Source organism: Pyrus communis, chromosome 11 (genome assembly GCF_963583255.1).
Source record: "Pyrus communis chromosome 11, drPyrComm1.1, whole genome shotgun sequence".
Taxonomy (NCBI): domain Eukaryota; kingdom Viridiplantae; phylum Streptophyta; class Magnoliopsida; order Rosales; family Rosaceae; genus Pyrus; species Pyrus communis.
In genome coordinates this window covers 11642038-11654439 of record NC_084813.1, presented here as the reverse complement: position 1 = coordinate 11654439, position 12402 = coordinate 11642038, and positions in this window count along the sequence as shown.

Here is a 12402-nt window from a genome sequence, read left to right as displayed (position 1 = left end):
ATTGAGAGCCCGGTTTGCAATGAGATTCTTGGCTGCCATGGGAGTTTTATCCACCAACGCACCTCCTGCCGAACCATCAAGCATTTGCCTTTCAATAGGAAGAAGACCTTCATAGAAGTATTGAAGTAGAAGCTCCTCCTTCATTTGATGTTGAGGACATGATGCAACAAGGGCTTTAAAACGCTTGTAGTATGTTGGAAAAGACTCCCCTTGACTTTGTTCGATTCCGCTAATCTTCTTTCTCAAGAGAATGACTCTTGAAGTAGGAAAAAACTTTTCAAGAAACGCCATTTTCATGCTCTCCCAAGAAGTGACCGTTCCGAGTGCTAACTCGTACAACCAATCCTTGGCCTTCTCGAAGAGTGAGAACGGGAAAGCCTTCATCTTCAAAATACTACTATCAACGTTAATTGGAGTCATGCTCGAACACACCACCTCGAACTCCTTCAAATGCTTGTTGGGATCCTCCATGGACAGTCCATGGAACTTTGGAATGTGGTGCAACAAACTTGACTTCAATTCAAATTCGTCGGTCTTGTCTTGAGCTGCCCTTGGGTATTGGATGCACAAGGGTGCGGCATTGTCCATTCCCGAAGCGGAAAGCTCCTTGATTGTACGGTTGTCCGCTGCCATGGTGTGGACCTCTTCTTCCTCCCTTGCCGTGGGTCTTTCTTCCTCCTCAAAATTGGAAGCCGAACAAGAACTTGTTGGTTGAAGTTTTGGGTTCTTCTTCTTCTTCCTCAAAGTGCGCTCAAAATCGTCGTCGAAATCCAAGATGTTTGCACTAATGGTTTGAGAACTATGAGTCATAAACTAGTACCTACAAACAAGAAAAGAAATAAGGTCAGCAGCTAAAACAAAAACAAAACAAAAAGAAACAAAAAGAAACAACGGGGGATTAGCAAACATGCTAATCCCCGGCAACGGCGCCAAAAATTTGATGCGAATTATATAAGCACACAAATTAAACCCTCTTTTGACAATTGTAGTATATGTATAAGTAGGGATCGTTCTAAACCGGGGATTAGGAGGGGTTGCTAAAACACTTGAAAACTGACTCAAAAACGTAAAACAAAGGTTAAAACACTAAACTAGACTCAAAGAATGTAAAACTAAACACTAGAACACTAAAACAAACCAAAAGACTCAAAACAGCAACAAAACACTCAAAACTGCCTTAAAAACACAATCTGGGCAGTTTTTGAACACTTAACACTAATTTGGACGAAAATACAATTTGTTTTGACTCAAAAGACTCTAAAACACACTTTTGGAAATATTTGGAATAAGTAAGAAAGGGGGATTTGTTTTTGGACGAATTTAAAAGAAAACAAGTAACTTAAAACTTAAAACAGATTTTTGGAAGAATTTGAGTAAAACCAATGGATGATGAACTAGCCAAGGGATACTTCTCCACACATGATACATTCAAACATAAGTTGATTTCCAGTTGCTTTTCCGATAAACCATGAACCTCAATACCCCAGATTAACCGTGACATCACTAATTAACCCTCAGATTTCCCTTAAGTTATTGGATTGGATGACATCATACGACAACCCAAAGCATTCTTCAAAAGTCCCCTACATGACATCATAATAGAGATACAATCAAAGATCATTACGTTCAATGGAAATCATAAGTATTGACAAAGCACTTGTAACTATGACATCATGATACGCATGCTAGGAATTTACTTAACATGATTGTGAAAACAACCGTAACTACTTGTGAATATAAGTTTGTAACGATTATGTGAAACACCCTTATATTCTAGCACCAAATTCAAGCATGCAAATTAAGTAGGCCTCCCTAATCAACATACAAGAATAAGTTATCCATCAAACGGTTAAGTAAATTGCATTCTAAATTTATGAAATCACAACTGGAATTTATCAACTCATATTATAAATATAATCATGGCTTTAAAGCATCCCTAGGCTAAAACGAGTTTAGCCTCTCATGTTCATAACGAAACAAAGGAAATTAGAATTAAAAATTGAAAACAAAAGATAGATTACACCTAGAAGCGTTCCAACACTCCAACTTGAATGCATAAACGTCCAAGGCTTCGTCTTCTTTCTCCTCTTCTTTGCTAGGTCACGGCACAAGTGCTAAGGTGGGTTTTTGGATGAGTTTCTTGGTTTAAGTTGGGTTTATGGAGGTATGGTGGTGCGGCAAGGCTTAGTGGTGGTGTAGGGTGGTTTGGACGAAGGTTTGGAAGTCGATGGATGGTGGAAATTTGGATGGAAAGCTGCGGCAAGGTTGGATATGTTTGTGAATGAAGGCAGGTTGTGTAGAAGGGGGGATTAGCTTCCTAAGGGTGCGGCACAAGAGTATATATAAGGAAGAAAAGACCTAAAGGCTTTATTACTTGGTTTAGGAAAGGAATTAATTCTAAATCTTTGAAGAATAGGAAACACAAAATCAGAAATTGAAAGAAATAGGAATGTGACTTGCGGCAAAGGTTAGAGAGAAAGGGAATGTCTTTTATTTCTGAATTTAGGCAAGGATTTAGCAATATAAAAGGGTATGTGAGTTATGGCTGAAATAGGTATGAGAAAGGAAGGTGTTTAAGTGTTTAAAATAGGGAACAAAGCCCTTCCTTGCACGGCAAGGAAGGGAGACACAAGGAAACACACGACATTGTCCTAAGGTTGCCAGGGATGTTGTTTTTGTGACCTAGAATAGGTAGGAGCCTTTGATCTTGCTGAAATATGGAGTCTTTAAGGATTAGGAAAGATTAAACCAAAATAGGAAACCTTGGCTTAACTTTCCTACTTCAAGTAGGAAACCTTCTTTGACTAGGATTCCTCATTTGATTAGGAATCCTCTTGTGATTAGGAATCCTCTTGTGATTAGGAATCCTAACTTCATTAGGTCTTCAATTTCATCCATTCCTTTTGCTCCAAACATAAGCTATCCATTCCAAGTCCAATTTTGCCCCAAAATGCTCCAAAATGCATCTTTTTGCTTCCTTAGCCATATGAACCTTAAAACACACGAAAATGGCTTAAACTACTAAAACAACTATGAATTAACAATATAAATGCACGAAAACAAGCTAAGTAAGTCGCCTAAATATGCTCCTATCACTTGCAAGGCAAGGCAAGGCCTTCTAGAAGGGTTTGATACGCCACTTTTGTAGGGTTTCTAGCAAGAATGGGTTTTGTGGCTGATTTGGGCCTTCTAGAAGAGGATGCTTCTAGAAATAGGTTCTAGAATTATCTATTTAGGTCCCCTTGCAATTAGGATTAAGACATGATAAGGTTTGGATAGGATAAGATGAGATAAGGTTTGGATAATGTTTTGGATAATGTTGGATATGGTTTTTTGATAAGGTTTTGGATAGGGTTTCCTCTTTGAGCTACTTCCTTATCCACTTTGTTTTTAGCTTAGTTCCTTCCTCTTCTTATCACATTTCTAGCCTCTTGACGTCCAAATTCGTCCATCCATGTTAGCCCATATGCAAGCTATCCACATAGTGTCCAAAATTGCTCCAAAATGCACTTTCTTCTCACACTAGGTATATGTGAGAAGATTGATGTAAACATGTAGACGAACACTCACATATGTTATAACAAGGAAAGTATTTTCTGGAATTATTAACATGTATATATATATATGATCTCATGAATGGAATGCCACTACTTAGACGCGAGAACCAGGGATACCATATGCTCAAACCAATTTTAAACTCCACATATTGAAACACATAACAATCAAGATAGAAGTCAAAGGGTTGTAACGGGGCTAGGGTATTGGCTAACAAGGAAAGGTAAGAGGAAACAAACATTCTTAAAGCAATATTGAGCAAATTAATGAATTAGGCACTTAGAATTCCCTTTAGAATGCAGAAGTCAACTTTGAACACCCAAGGGGGAATCACACAAAACTTAGGGCCATATTCAAACTTTTTGGACCCTTTCTTCAACAATCACACTTGTGAGTTCATTCTCACTTATTTTCACTCATTTTCTTTCTTTTCTTCTTCTTTTTCTTCTTTTTCACAATTTTTTTTTTCTTTTTCGTTTTTTCTTTCTTTTTCCCGTGCCTCTTTTAAGACTTTGGCGCACACACACTCACAAAATCAAATTCCCCCACACTTGTTTTCTGCACAAATGTCACTCAAAAGGAATTCATTCTAAGTTATGCTCCACTATACTTCAAGAACAAGGGTATGGAAAGTCCTATTTCGCATTTAATCAATTAAAACACATTTTGAATGTAGTAACATGCCTTAGAGAATTCCCTCAATTCCTCACTAGTTATGCACTCAATTTTCACTCAGATTTTCTGACTACACACCCTACAATAGTTATATGTGAAAAGATTGATGTAAACATGAAAGACTAGTACTCACATATATTATAACAAAGAACGCAATTTCTGGAGTAATTAAACATGTTTAGATATGATCTCATGAATGGAATGCTACTACTTAGATGCGAGAACCAGTGACACCATATGCTCATACCAAATTCAAACTCCACAATTGACATGCACAACACTCAAGATAGAAGTCAAGGGTTGTAACGGGGCTTGGGGTATTGGCTAACAAGGAAAGATAGGGATAAACAAAAGTTCTTTAAGCAATAGTGAGCAAAGTAATGAATTAGACACTTAGAATTCCCATTAGAACGCAAAAATCAACTTTGAACACCCAAGGGGACGTCACACAAAACTTAGGGCCATATTCATTGTTTTGGGCCCTTACTTCAACACACAATACTTTGGAACTCTTTTCATTTCTTTTTTTTTTTCTTTTCTTTTTTCTTTCTTTTTTTTTTTTTCACAACTTTTTTTTTCTTCTTCTAGCCGTGCCTATGGCACATAAACTCACATATATACTCCTTCCCCCACACTTATTTTCTGCAACACCTTAATCAAATGGAATTCATTTTCAGTCATGCTTACTATGCTTCAAGAACAAAGGTATGGGTGGTCCTAATCTAGGCTAGGTGAGGATGATATGGGTTAACAAAGAACATGGGCTAACACGGCTCAATGGGGTTAAACTTAAACACAAAATGAGTTAAGGGCACACGGCTATTTGGCTTTGGTGGTGGTCACTACACAAATTCATCTTGAATATGTGTTATGCAAATCAATAACATGCTTTGAATGAAATGGGCATGATGAGTTCTAGCATTTGGAACTAAGTGATGAAACGCCTTCTAAGTAGTAACCAAGCAATGAATAATGACATCATGCAACGACTTAGAAAACAATGATGCACAGATTGTTACTCTCCAAATAACGTTTAGGCTCAAGTCTCACAAGGATGTAGCGTTAGTTTGAGTTTCATTCCTTCAAGCATGTTACAAAAACTAATTTTTTTTATTTTTTTTTATTTTTTATTTTGTGATTACATGTGAATTCGTAAACTATAACTACAAACAAGCATAAACCAAAGAGTATATCAAACGTCCATCCATGTTTGTAACTTTCTTTAACCATCATGCAATTAAAAACCAAATCCTCATCATTACGTTGGAAGGTACCTTACGACACAATCAAACACACAAAAACAACTCTTTTTGGGTTTTTCAAAACAATTTTTCAAATTTTTATGGGTTTTTCGGATTTTTAAGTCAACACACACTAAAACACTCTAAAATAGCTTAAAAACACTTAAAAACAGCAAGGAACAACATTGGAAGTTATGGGTGATAAAATCCCACGAATTTGCATGAACACACTTAGTTACCCCCCCCCCCCCCCCCCCACACTTAAATCAAACATTGTCCTCAATGTTTCAAGCCTAAAATCACACTAAACAAAAACAAACACACAAACAGCAACTAAACACACTAAACATGGCAGAATGTAAATAACAAGGAGAAGAGGTTAGGGACGCAAATCTGGTTATGGAGTGTAGATTCCATCTTCTCCTTGGTGATTGCATGGGTTGCCTCCCACAAAGCGCTTGCTTTAACGTCTTGCAGCCGGACGATGGTATGCTCATTCCCCATTGGAGCCCACGACATGCAATGGGATCTCCTCCACAACATGCCCTTCAACACTTTCATGATATGGCTCAATGAATGGGAGGGGATAGTGATCCTCCCTGATGGTGGAGTTTTGGTTCCGAAAGTCCATGTACATGCTCCCACCACCTTCAAATCGGATGGTTACCTGCACCACAGAAGGTAACAACCTATTATTTGAAATGGGAATTGAAATTGGGCTTGACAACTTACAAACATATTGTAGTGAAGGCTCAAGATCGGCAGCCCTATCAACAATGTCACCATGGCTACTTTCGGCCATATTGGCTGGTTGTAGGGCAATCACTCCAAGTTCTTCTCCAATGGTGGTGCTTGATACATCCTTCGTGATAAGTGTGGATCCTTTCGGCCTTATGTCCTTATGCACATCTATGACAAAACAAGAATGACTATCGTTAGGATTCTTAATAAAGTCATAAACATTGAATTTAATTACATCACCACCAAACTCCATTGTTAGTGCTCATTTGGCCACATCAATCTTGGTTTGGGCCGCTTTCATGAACGGACGGCCTAGCAAGAGTGGCAATGATGGAGCATGGCTCGAATCCTCCATTTCTAAGACATAAAAATCTGTAGGAAAGATGAGATGATTGACCTGCACTAAAACATCCTCAAGGACTCCCTTGGGATAAACATTAGAACGATCGGCCAATTGAATTACAACGCCATCTTGTTTTAACTCACCAAGGTTCATAGATGCATAAATGGAATATGGCATGACATTAATAGAAGCACCTATATCTAACATGCATTGTTCAAATTTAGTGTTTCCAATTATGCATGGGATAGTAAAGCTCCCTGGATCCTTACATTTTGGAGGTAACTTTCGTTGCAAAACCGCGGATACATTTTCACTTACTTTCACGACTTCTTTATTTGCAATTCTTTTCCTAGTCGTGCATAACTCTTTTAAAAACTTTGCATACCTGGGCACTTGCTTAATGGCATCAAGTAAAGGAATGTTTACTTGGACCCTCCTAAACGTCTCAAGAATGTCTTTCTCCTGCTCCTCCTTCTTTGTTTGCATGAACCTACTAGGAAAAGGCACATTCAAAGGAAAAACATTAGTAGGAACCGACTTTGACACATTCTTACCCTTTTTGGCCGAATTGGACATTTTTGGATCAATAAAAGCTTGCGGCAAAGGTGTTTCCACCTTTGCCGTGGGGTGGCTTGCTTCTTCCTCTTCAATTCTCAATTTTTCATCCTCGTTAGGACCTGATGGTGATGGTGTAGGACCTGCCCCAACTTCTTTTCCACTTCTCAAGATGATTGCAATGGCCGTTTCGAACCCTCCCTTTGGGTTTGGAATGGTTGAGCTTGGGAGCTTGCCTTGGTCTTGGAATTGGCCTACAAACTCCGCAATCTGCCCAATTTGTTTCTCCAATTGATCCACCCTTTTTTCTTGATTTTGCATTGCCTTGGCTTGCTTCTCTTGCCCCTGAGACAAATTAGTTAGTAACTTAAGAAGTGTATCATTGTCTAGGGACGTACCTGAAGCATTTGGGGCAGATTGTTGTGGAGCATGTGTGGGTGCGTATGGCTTCTTGAAGAAACCCGAGGGTTGTTGTCTAAAGCCTCCTTGTTGTGGTGGTTGTTGGGGCTCCCTCCACTTGAAGTTCGGGTGGTCTCTCCAACCTGGATTATAGGTGTTAGAATACGGATCGTTCCTTGGTTGGTTTTGGCCTTGAAACCCAATTGCATTTGTGCTTTCCCATCCACCATTTTCAATGAGTTGTGGGCACTTCTCAGAAGCATGTCCTTGGATAGAACACACCCCCGCATACAATTGGTCCTTGCATCCTCATTCCTTCGGCCATCTGAGACACAATGGAAGTAAGATTAGCTAATTGTGAATGAATGTCGGGTGTGGAACTTACCTCATTTACTTGCTGCCATGGGGGTCCTCTTTGGCCTACTCCTTCGTATTGTTGAGCGTTCAACGCTCGGTTAGCAATCAAGACCTTGGCCGCCATGGGTGTCTTGTCCACCAATGCTCCACCCACCGAGGCATCGAGCATTTGACGTTCAATTGGTAGAAGCCCCTCGTAGAAGTATTGCAGAAGTAACTCCTCCTTCATCTGATGATGTGGACAAGAAGCAACAAGGGATTTAAAACGTTCATAATACGTAGGGAAAGACTCACCTTCTTCTTGCTGGATTCCACTTATCCTTTTACGTAAAAGGATGATTCGAGAAGTTGGGAAAAACTTCTCCAGAAATGCCCTCTTCATACTTTCCCATGATGTGACGGTTCCGGGAGCTAACTCGTACAACCAATCTTTGGCTTTGTCCATTAAAGAGAATGGAAAAGCCTTCATCTTCAGAATACTTCCATCGACGTTGACGGGAGTCATGCTTGAACACACCACCTCGAATTCCTTCAGATGCTTGTTCGGATCCTCCATGGACAACCCATGGTATTTCGGAATATGGTGGAGCAAACTTGACTTCAACTCGAACTCTTCGGTCTTCCCTTGGGCAGGTGGGGGATATTGGATACACAAAGGTGCGGCATTATCCAATCCCGAAGCCGAAAGTTCCTTGAGTGTCCGGTTGTCCATGGCCATGACTTGTGGTTCTTCAAAAACCCTTGCCGTGGGTTCCTCCTCCTCTTCTAGGACTTGTTCTTCCAGGTCAGGTTCAGGGCTTTGTGGATTTGATTCGTGTTGCTTCCTCTTTCGTCTCAAAGTCCTCTCAAAATCGCTGTCAAAGTCCAAGATATGCTCACGAATCGATTGAGAACTCCGAGTCATGCACTAGTACCTAAAACAAGAAAAACAAAACAAGGTCAGAAACTTTAACAAACTAAAATAAACAGAAAATAGCAATCCAAGGGATTAGCAAATTTGCTAATCCCCGGCAACGGCGCCAAAAATTTGATGCGGAATATATAAGCACACAAATTAAAACCCTCTTTTGACAATTGTAGTATATGAATAAGTAGGGATCGTTCTAGACCGGGGATTATGAGGGATTGCTAAATCACTTGAAAACTGACTCAAAAATGTAAAACACAAGTTAAAACACTAAACTAGACTCAAAGAATGCAAAACTAAACAATAAAACACTAAAACAAACCAAAAGACTCAAAACAGCCCCAAAACACTCAAAACTGCCTTAAAAACACAATCTGGGCAGTTTTGAGCACTTACACTATTTTGGACGAATTTGGGTAATAACTTGAATCAAAACACTTAGAAACACAAACTAAGACACTTTCTAACTAAATTGGACACTAAAGTAAAGGGGGATTTAGTTTTTGACGAAATTAAATAAAATGCACAGATTGCAATTAAAACAGATTGTAAAGATGAATTTGATGAAAATATGGATGGAATGCTAGCTAGAAGGTTCTTCTCCACACATGTCACACTTGCATACAAGATGATTTTTAGTTGGTCTTTCGATGAATTATGAAACTCAACACTCCGGGTTAATTAGGTCCGCTTAAATTAACCTTCAAGTTTTCCTTAAGTTAATGAATTGGATGGGACAGTGCATACACAATTCAAAACATTCTCCAAAAGTCCTTTACGTGAAAAGCACAATAAAGATACAATCAAAGATCATTAAGCAACATGAAAACTATAAGTGTTGACAAGGCATTCGTTACTATGATGAGCATGAAACTAGTGCCAAGAATTCATTTAACGCGATTGTTTATAAGCAACCTCCACTACTTGTGAATATAAGTTTGTAACTATTAGGTGAAACTCACTTATATTCTAGCATCATATTCATGCATGAAAATTAAGTGTGCACTCTCAATAAACATACACAAATAAGTTATCAATCAAGCAGTTAAACGAATTGAATCCAAAACTCATGAAATTCCAACCAAAGGTAATCAATTCATATTGCAAGCATAAACATAGTTTCGAATCACCCCCTAGCTAACTAGGGATTTAGCCTCTCATGTTCACAGAAAGAGAAATAAAATTGAAATTAAACATAAAGAACAAAAGATTGATTACACCTAGAACACCCAACGAATCCACTTGAATTTCTGCGCGTTTAAGCTCCTCTTTCTCCTTTCTTCTTGATGCGGCAGAGAGGTTTTATGGTGTTTTTGGATGGTTTTCTGGGTTATAGATGGGTTTAGGGTGATATGGTGGTGCGGCAAGGAGGTGGGAAGGTGTATGGAGGTTGGGAATGGAGTGGGGAATGGATGGAGTGTCTTCGGCAAGGTTGGATAATGGCTGGAATGGAGGGCGAAGGCTGCGGCAGAGAAGAATAGGGTGAATGGTGGCTGCGGCTGAAAGGTTTTTGAATGAATGGCTGAATGATCATTAAACCTAGGGTGCGGCATTAGATGTAGAATATATAGGGTTTCAGAAAATAAAACCCTAAGTTATTTTGGTTAATTAAAATTAAGTTAAAAGCTTCTAGACTTAGGAAATAAAATCAGAAATTAAAAGGGACATGGCTGCAAGGTGCAGCTAGGGTTTAGTTTAGGAAGGGAAATAGGGTTTAAGTGCATAACTTTGGACCTAAATACCCCCCCTTGCACGGCAAGGGAAGGAAAGAAGGGGAAAGGCACGGCAAGGGCTTTAAAGTGGGCTAGGGCCTTTGTTTTGTGTCCTAAAGTGCATACAAGGCCTTCAAAGTGGCTAGAAAATACGGACGTTTAAGATTAGGAAAGGTTACCAAAACGGGAAACCTAGGGTTAACTTTCCTACTTCAAGTAGGAAACCTTGTTTGAGTAGGAATCCTCGTTGGAGTAGGAATTCATCGTTGGAGTAGGAATTCATCGTTTCTTCAAGTCTTCAACTCATTCATTCCTCTTTTGCTCCAAAAGACTCCAATTTGCAACTTCTTGCACACTTTGGCCTTATAATCTGAAAATACACAAAAGTGACTTTAAACACTAAAATAACTAAGGAAACACAACATAAATGCACGAGAACAAGCTAATTAAGTCACATGAATATGCTCCTATCAACTCCCTACACTAGGTATATGTGAGAAGATTGATGTAAACATGTAGACGAACACTCACATATGTTATAACAAGGAAAGCATTTTCTGGAATTATTAACATGTATATATATATATATGATCTCATGAATGGAATGCCACTACTTAGACGCGAGAACCAGGGATACCATATGCTCAAACCAATTTTAAACTCCACATATTGAAACACATAACAATCAATATAGAAGTCAAAGGGTTGTAACGGGGCTAGGGTATTGGCTAACAAGGAAAGGTAAGAGGAAACAAACATTCTTAAAGCAATATTGAGCAAATTAATGAATTAGGCACTTAGAATTCCCTTTAGAATGCAGAAGTCAACTTTGAACACCCAAGGGGGAATCACACAAAACTTAGGGCCATATTCAAACTTTTTGGACCCTTTCTTCAACAATCACACTTGTGAGTTCATTCTCACTTATTTTCACTCCTTTTCTTTCTTTTCTTCTTCTTTTTCTTCTTTTTTCACAATTTTTTTTTTCTTTTTCGTTTTTTCTTTCTTTTTCCCGTGCCTCTTTTAAGACTTTGGCGCACACACACTCACAAAATCAAATTCCCCCACACTTGTTTTCTGCACAAATGTCACTCAAAAGGAATTCCTTCTAAGTTATGCTCCACTATACTTCAAGAACAAGGGTATGGAAAGTCCTATTCTAGGCTAGGTAAGGGTGATGTGGTTAACAAGAAAATAGGCTAAATGAGGCTCATAGGGGTTTAAACCTACAATACAAATGACAAGGGTGGATTCGGCTATTTGGCTATGGTGGTGACTACTACACAACTTCATCTTGTTCTTTGTTATGCTAATTAATTTCATGCTTTGAATAAAATGGGTATGAGTTATAGTATTTGGAACTATAGTGATGAAACGCATTCTAAGTAGCAACCAGGCAAAGAATAATGAGATCATGCAACGACTTTAGAAAAGAAGAATGCACAGATTAATAACTCTCCAGATAAACGTTTAGGCTCAAGTCTCTCAGGGATGTAGCTTTTGTTTGAGTTCCTTCCTTCAAGCATGTTACAAAAACTGATTTTATCCTTTGTGATTACATGTGAATTCGTAAACTATAACTGCAACCAAGCATAAACCAAGGAGGAAATCAAACTTCCATCATTGTTTGTAGCTATCTTTAACAGTCATGCATTAAAAACCAAATCCTCATCATTGTGTTGGAAGGTGCCCTAAGACACAAACAAACACACAAAAACAACTCTTTTTGGCTTTTTCAAATCACTTTTTTCGATTGTTTTTTCAAATTTTCGGATTTTTACTTCAAAACACACCAAAACAGCTCAAAATGCATTAAAAACACTTAAAAACAGTGAGCAACAACATTAGGTGATAGAATCCCACGAATTTTGCATAAAAACACTTGTTTACCTCCCCACACTTAAATCAAACATTGTC